This window comes from Cicer arietinum, chromosome 8 (genome assembly GCF_000331145.2).
Source record: "Cicer arietinum cultivar CDC Frontier isolate Library 1 chromosome 8, Cicar.CDCFrontier_v2.0, whole genome shotgun sequence".
In the NCBI taxonomy this organism is placed as follows: Eukaryota; Viridiplantae; Streptophyta; class Magnoliopsida; order Fabales; family Fabaceae; genus Cicer; species Cicer arietinum.
The window spans coordinates 18316621-18322373 of record NC_021167.2 but is presented as its reverse complement, the minus strand read 5'-3'; the positions used below and the strand labels follow the sequence as shown (position 1 = coordinate 18322373).

Here is a 5753-nt window from a genome sequence, read left to right as displayed (position 1 = left end):
AAAATATATAAAAATAAAGAAATTAATCACAATATTATTAATATCTTAAGACAATTACTTATAAAACAAATAATTAGAATAAGAAATAGTATTAAATAATTAAAATGTAACTATGCACACATTTATCATTTAGTCAAACGCACACGAAAATATATCCATTAATATCTTATGCAAATCTACATGTAAACTTACTCAAAATCTTATTCTCTAAAATACTTTTGCACTACTAGAATTTAGTGTTTTTCCTGCGGCAATATATCCGCAGGTAATACACAAGGATTTTCCTGCGGATCACAATTATTTTAAGAGTATTTATGCGGTTTCACATTCCGCAGGTAAAATTCACCTTTTTCCTTAGACTTTTTCTGCAGTTTCTTTCCGCAGGAAACATCCGCTGAAAATTCCGCAGGAAACGTAAACACATGTAATATTCTTTGCCAATTGATATGTTTTTATTTTTATGTAAATAAAGTAGAATTAAAAAATAAGACAACTTCTACAATTAAGAATGATAATATAATTTTCATCAGCGATATCCATTAGAAACCGTCTTGATTTATAGGGAAAAATCCAATTTATTGGATGCGAGTGCGGGTTTTCTTCGAAGTTTAAATTATTTGGTTTATGTTTCTGTTTTTTTATATAAATAAAGTAAATTTTATTTTTCTATTTTTATATAAATAAAGGACAATAGTTTTTTAAACAAAATAAAAAATAAGACAAATTCTACTGTACAATCGTTACTGCAAGATGAATGGAATTTGCATTTTGTAATTTTTCATTGATATTAAATAAGATGTTTTGATTTTTATTTTATTTTAAAATCATTTCGAAAGATAAAATATACAAATTTGAAGATGATAAATCTAAAATATAATCAAACTGATTAATAGATTACATATTATTTAACTATTATTAATTTAATTTAACAATAATAACACATTAGTTTTTAAATATATAAATTATGAAGAAAAAAAAATTATTATATTTGTTTGTAAAAGATAAAGTAAAGTTGTTTGATTTATAAGTACCATTAAAATTGTTCAATTTTTTTAATAAAGAAAACATGTAAAAAAAATCCTAATCATATACGTTTAACCAAGTCGTAGCAACCAAGCCTAATCGCAAAGAACCTTATTTTCTCAACCTTGCAGCCATTACATCTCAACCCTCGCCGCCATCGCCACCATCGTTACACCTCGCCGCCATCGCCACCACTGTCACACCCCGCCGCCATCGTCACCACCATCACAACTTCGCGGTCTTCGTCACTCTTGCGTATGAGCTTCGCGACATTCTCGACTATAGATTTCTCGTGAGTGAGCCTCGACCTCGACCTTCAGCATCGTTCAAATTTAAGGAGAAAAATGATTTTCGTGAACTATGGCTTTTTATTTTCTTCTGATTTAGGGTTTTTCTTCTGATTTAGTATTTTTGTGTGTTGTTTTTTGAACATTTTCAATTTGCAAATTGCTTTAGTTGCAAATTACAGTGTTTTCCTGATATTGGAGTCTATTATCAAGTTGAAGAAAGCCAAAGAGTTCTGACATTGTCGCCATTGCTACTTGGATAGAGGTATTTTCAATTATGCTATATGCCTAATATGTTTTGAATGATCAGTATGCTTGAAAATATTCAATGTACAATTCCTTTAATTTTTGAAACCATCCATCTTGAAAATGAAACATAAACCTTCGTAAGCATCAGAGCCTATACAGAGGATCGACAACTATTGCAAATTTTTCAGTGATTGAATAGGATCGTTAGTTAAACTTCTCATGTTATTGTTGCTAAGAAATTAGGGAAGATACTTGCAGAACATTTAACTAACTGTAGTTTCAATTCTTGCCTTGGAGGTATATTCTTAAGGTCATCTATGTAGTGTATCTTTTCTTTACAATGATTCAAAAAGCATGGAGATACAGTTGAACTGTCTATTTCCATATGTTGTCATTCATTTGATTTATATGAAGTTTGGTGGATTAAGTGGCAAGTGGGGAATCTAGCTACTGACAGGGTTATTTCACCATATAAATGCATAAAAGGGATTGTCTAGAGTCATTGGTATGCCCTCAATTCGTGAGGTTTTAAGTTGACCACAATACCTTTCATATCAGTTAACTGTTTTCAAATCTTCTATCCTTCATTATTAGGCCTATATGATAGCTTAAAAACCATACTTGATGTTAGTATCAGTGTAGTACAATAGATAAGTTAGTTTGAGAATTAACACTTGGAAAAGTAAATATGACATTGAAGTTCCTTACTTGAGCTATGGTGTTTTTGATAATTGTGATCTATTGTGTATTTGATAATTGATAATAAAAAAAATGACGAATACTACTTTTATGTATAGCTTATTTTTGTTTTAGTTGTCACAATAGTATAGTTTGGTTTCCTTGAGTTAGGTAACAACTTTTACCTTTATTTTAGGTGACAGGGTTGCAATGGAAGATAAAGTAGAGCATAAGTTTGATATGAAGGCACGACACGAAAACATTGAAGAATATGGAAAATTGTGTAGGGAGAGGACAAACAAATCTTTGATTAAAAATTGACAGATATAGGTAGCATTTCATGTTATCATTTAGTTATCACTTAATTGTCCTTGTTATATGTCTATGGCAAAATAATTGATTCTTTGGTTCCCCTGATTCAACTCAAAGGTTATTAAAAATGATCATAGACTTCTAATGAAGCCAATGCCTGGAATGGTTGGTTTAATTTCATCCAGTTCAAAGGTACTTATTTTACAATAATGTTATGATCCATTGTACATATTAACGTGCTTCAAATTGAATATGTTACTTTTGCTTATATAAAGTACCTGGCAGTGTGACAGTTTTACATTATTGTTAGAATGTTGAACTTCATATTATGACTCTAAAACACTAAGATATAGTTGCCACTCATAGGCGTAAATATGAAGGGATATGCTTTTTCATTTTGTTTTTCAATCTTTGCCTACCATATTTATAAAGCACAATGTTTGAATTAGTCTCAATTTCTTAGAGTTTTTAATTCAAATAAATTTCTAGTTTTCTGATGTTGAAGTCTATTGTCAAGTTGAAGGAGCCAAAGAGTTTTGAAATTGCTACCTGCATAGAGGTATTTTCAATTAAGCTTATGTCTAATATGTTTTGTATTTTTGTAAGATTGATTTTTATCATACTGAAACTATGTTTCATTAATGGAAGATGAATGCAATGTGCATTTTGTGATTTTTCAAATACTTGTTACAATGAGTGATCTGATGCTTGCATGCATCAGTAACAGAAAACAATTGTGAGGAGAGTTAGGTAGTTATAAGCTTAACTAACTCTCCATAACTAACTCCTATCTAATACAAAGGATGTAGTAAAAAAATAAAGATATAGAGGATTTGTGCATGCCTCATGACTTCTCTAACTTGTGCAGATTAAAGAAGCCTAAAAAATTAGAAATTATAGACATGCACAAAAATACCATGCAATAGTTGCTGAGAAGTGATTTGCAGAATTAATTATAGACATCATTGAGTTTGTTGTTATTTAGGAGCATTTCAGTTGTCAAGTAACTTAATAAATAGCTCGATTTTCTCACGTTTTGATTTTTTTTCTTTCGATTTTTAGTAGTTTGCTTCAAATATTATTTGAACACCCTAGAATTCTCAGTGTCATTGCCGCCTAACCAGTACTAAATTAAATACAGAAGTAGTTCAAAGATGACTAAGTCAATATTAACAACAACAATAAACTGCCTTTATTTAGACTGGACAGATTTAACAAATTAAACAATATTTTACTATAAAGCTAGTAATTTATAATAGCTATGAATTGATAGAGAAAGCTAATTAATATGATACAAATAAATCCTCTTCTCTATGCAGAAAATGGACTAGAGTGAATATCAAGAGTTATAGCACTTCAGTTACAAAGTTCTGGATTAAATGGTCAAATCCCACACAACACTCTTAGTTAACTCATTGCACTTCAGAATTTGAGTCTTGAATGAATTGTTGCAAAGACAGGAGCAAGAAAAGTTGTTGATGAAGCAACAATTGCAACAACAAGGAAAGAAGATAGATGATTTGACATTGATAGTAATCATATTAAGTAGTATTTGTTTTTATTTTGTTAACTTGGTTATATAATGTAGTTGCTACATAGTTTTTTTTTGGATCTTGTTGTAATTAATATTTAGTTATGATTTCCAAACATGATATTTATAATTATGATTTTGGATTATGATTTTGGATCTTGTTGGATCTTGTTGTAAACTATTTTTAACAACGGTGAGTCATCGGGGTAACTAGTCCTTTCTACTCATTGAGTCAGCTACTTAAGGTAACATTAATTGTATTCATTCAAAATTAAACACGGGTAATTAAAAGGCTTTTAACATGGTTCAAGAGTTTGAAGGTGACGCCACAACTTCTACTCCTTACTTCAAGTTAAAAACTATCTTAATTATTCATCTACAATAATTAATTTGTGAATTAAAAGTAGTAGCAACCACAAGTTAAATGACACTTACATTAATATATAATGAACAATGAGAAAAAGGAATTTGTAATTATCTCGCTTTTAAACACTGTCAACTACTCTTAAACACTATACACAAATTCTCAACACTTAGAACACCTTAATCATAGACAATTTCATATCCTCATAATCATATATACATTTGCATAAGATAGTATAACACGTTAGCTAACGAAAATGAATCAAAATAGGACAAACCATTTTTATGTTAAACAATGTTCTAAAATTTATTTTTGCAATTAAATTATTATAAAAGTACCACTAATCATTTAGCACCATAATTGTTTTTCCTCATAATTCAAATAGTTTTCATAAATTAATTTTCAATAAAATACATGTCAAAATAAAAATAAATCACATTTATTTCAAAAAATCAATAAGATCTTCAAAATTTCACCCATACTTTAACTATTAAAAACAATCTTCTTAAATTTTTAAGAACCCTAAAAATCATTAATTTCAACTTATATTTTGAGAGAAAATTTAGACTGTATGTATAAAATGAGATAAAATCTTCAAACACATCAAAATTAGTTCCAATTTGTTTTATTATGTTCTCAAAACTATTATTACATCAAATCTTCTAGATTTTCTTAAAAACAACATATAGTCAAACCTGGTTTAAATATTTGGCTACTCTAAATTTTAAACAAAACAATCATAGATATTTATTTTATAAATCAACAACCTCCAACACGATTTAATTCTTTAAAATAAGTCAACAATAATTCAAACATAAAATTATATTTTTCTTTTATAAAATAAATCAACTTTAACTCCTTGACAATTTGTGTTTTTTTAAAAACTATAACTTTAAAGTTCAACCAACCTTGAATATTCAACAATTATTAGTGAAAATAATATAAATTTCCTAGTATTTTAAAATTAAGAAGAATGCTCTAAATCAATTTCAATAGCAAAATCAAAACTATAAACATAAAACATATAATTTAATAATCAGATTTTTGTAGTGATTAAGTTGTAATATTAAAATACAGAAAAATAGTAGATTGACAGTTAAGTAAATAAATAAAATAACTTCACAACAATTTAGATTAACATAAACAAGAACTAAAAATTTCTGACACACAACTAATCAATAAAAATTCTAACTTCTAATTTTTAACATAAAGCAAGGAAACATTGCTTTCAATTAAGAAGTTAACCACAACATGATTCTCCAAGAGTAAGACAATGCAAACATCCATAATCAAATAAAATTCAGAAAAC

At 28.1% G+C, this 5753-nt stretch overlaps 1 long non-coding RNA gene across 3 annotated transcripts; it reads left to right on the top strand.

Moving 5' to 3' along the window:
* The first annotated feature begins 1074 nt into the window (after window positions 1–1074).
* LOC101507792 (uncharacterized) lies at window positions 1075–4229 on the top strand. 3 transcript variants are annotated; one of them, XR_001144746.3, is made up of 6 exons: window positions 1075–1315; window positions 1480–1575; window positions 2434–2567; window positions 2667–2741; window positions 3067–3108; window positions 3869–4229. It is a non-coding gene; the product is annotated as an uncharacterized lncRNA (long non-coding RNA). The 3 variants fall into 3 exon arrangements; XR_001144745.3 differs by having other exon boundaries at window positions 3039–3108; XR_003470152.2 differs by lacking the exon at window positions 3067–3108.
* Window positions 4230–5753: the final 1524 nt, after the last annotated feature.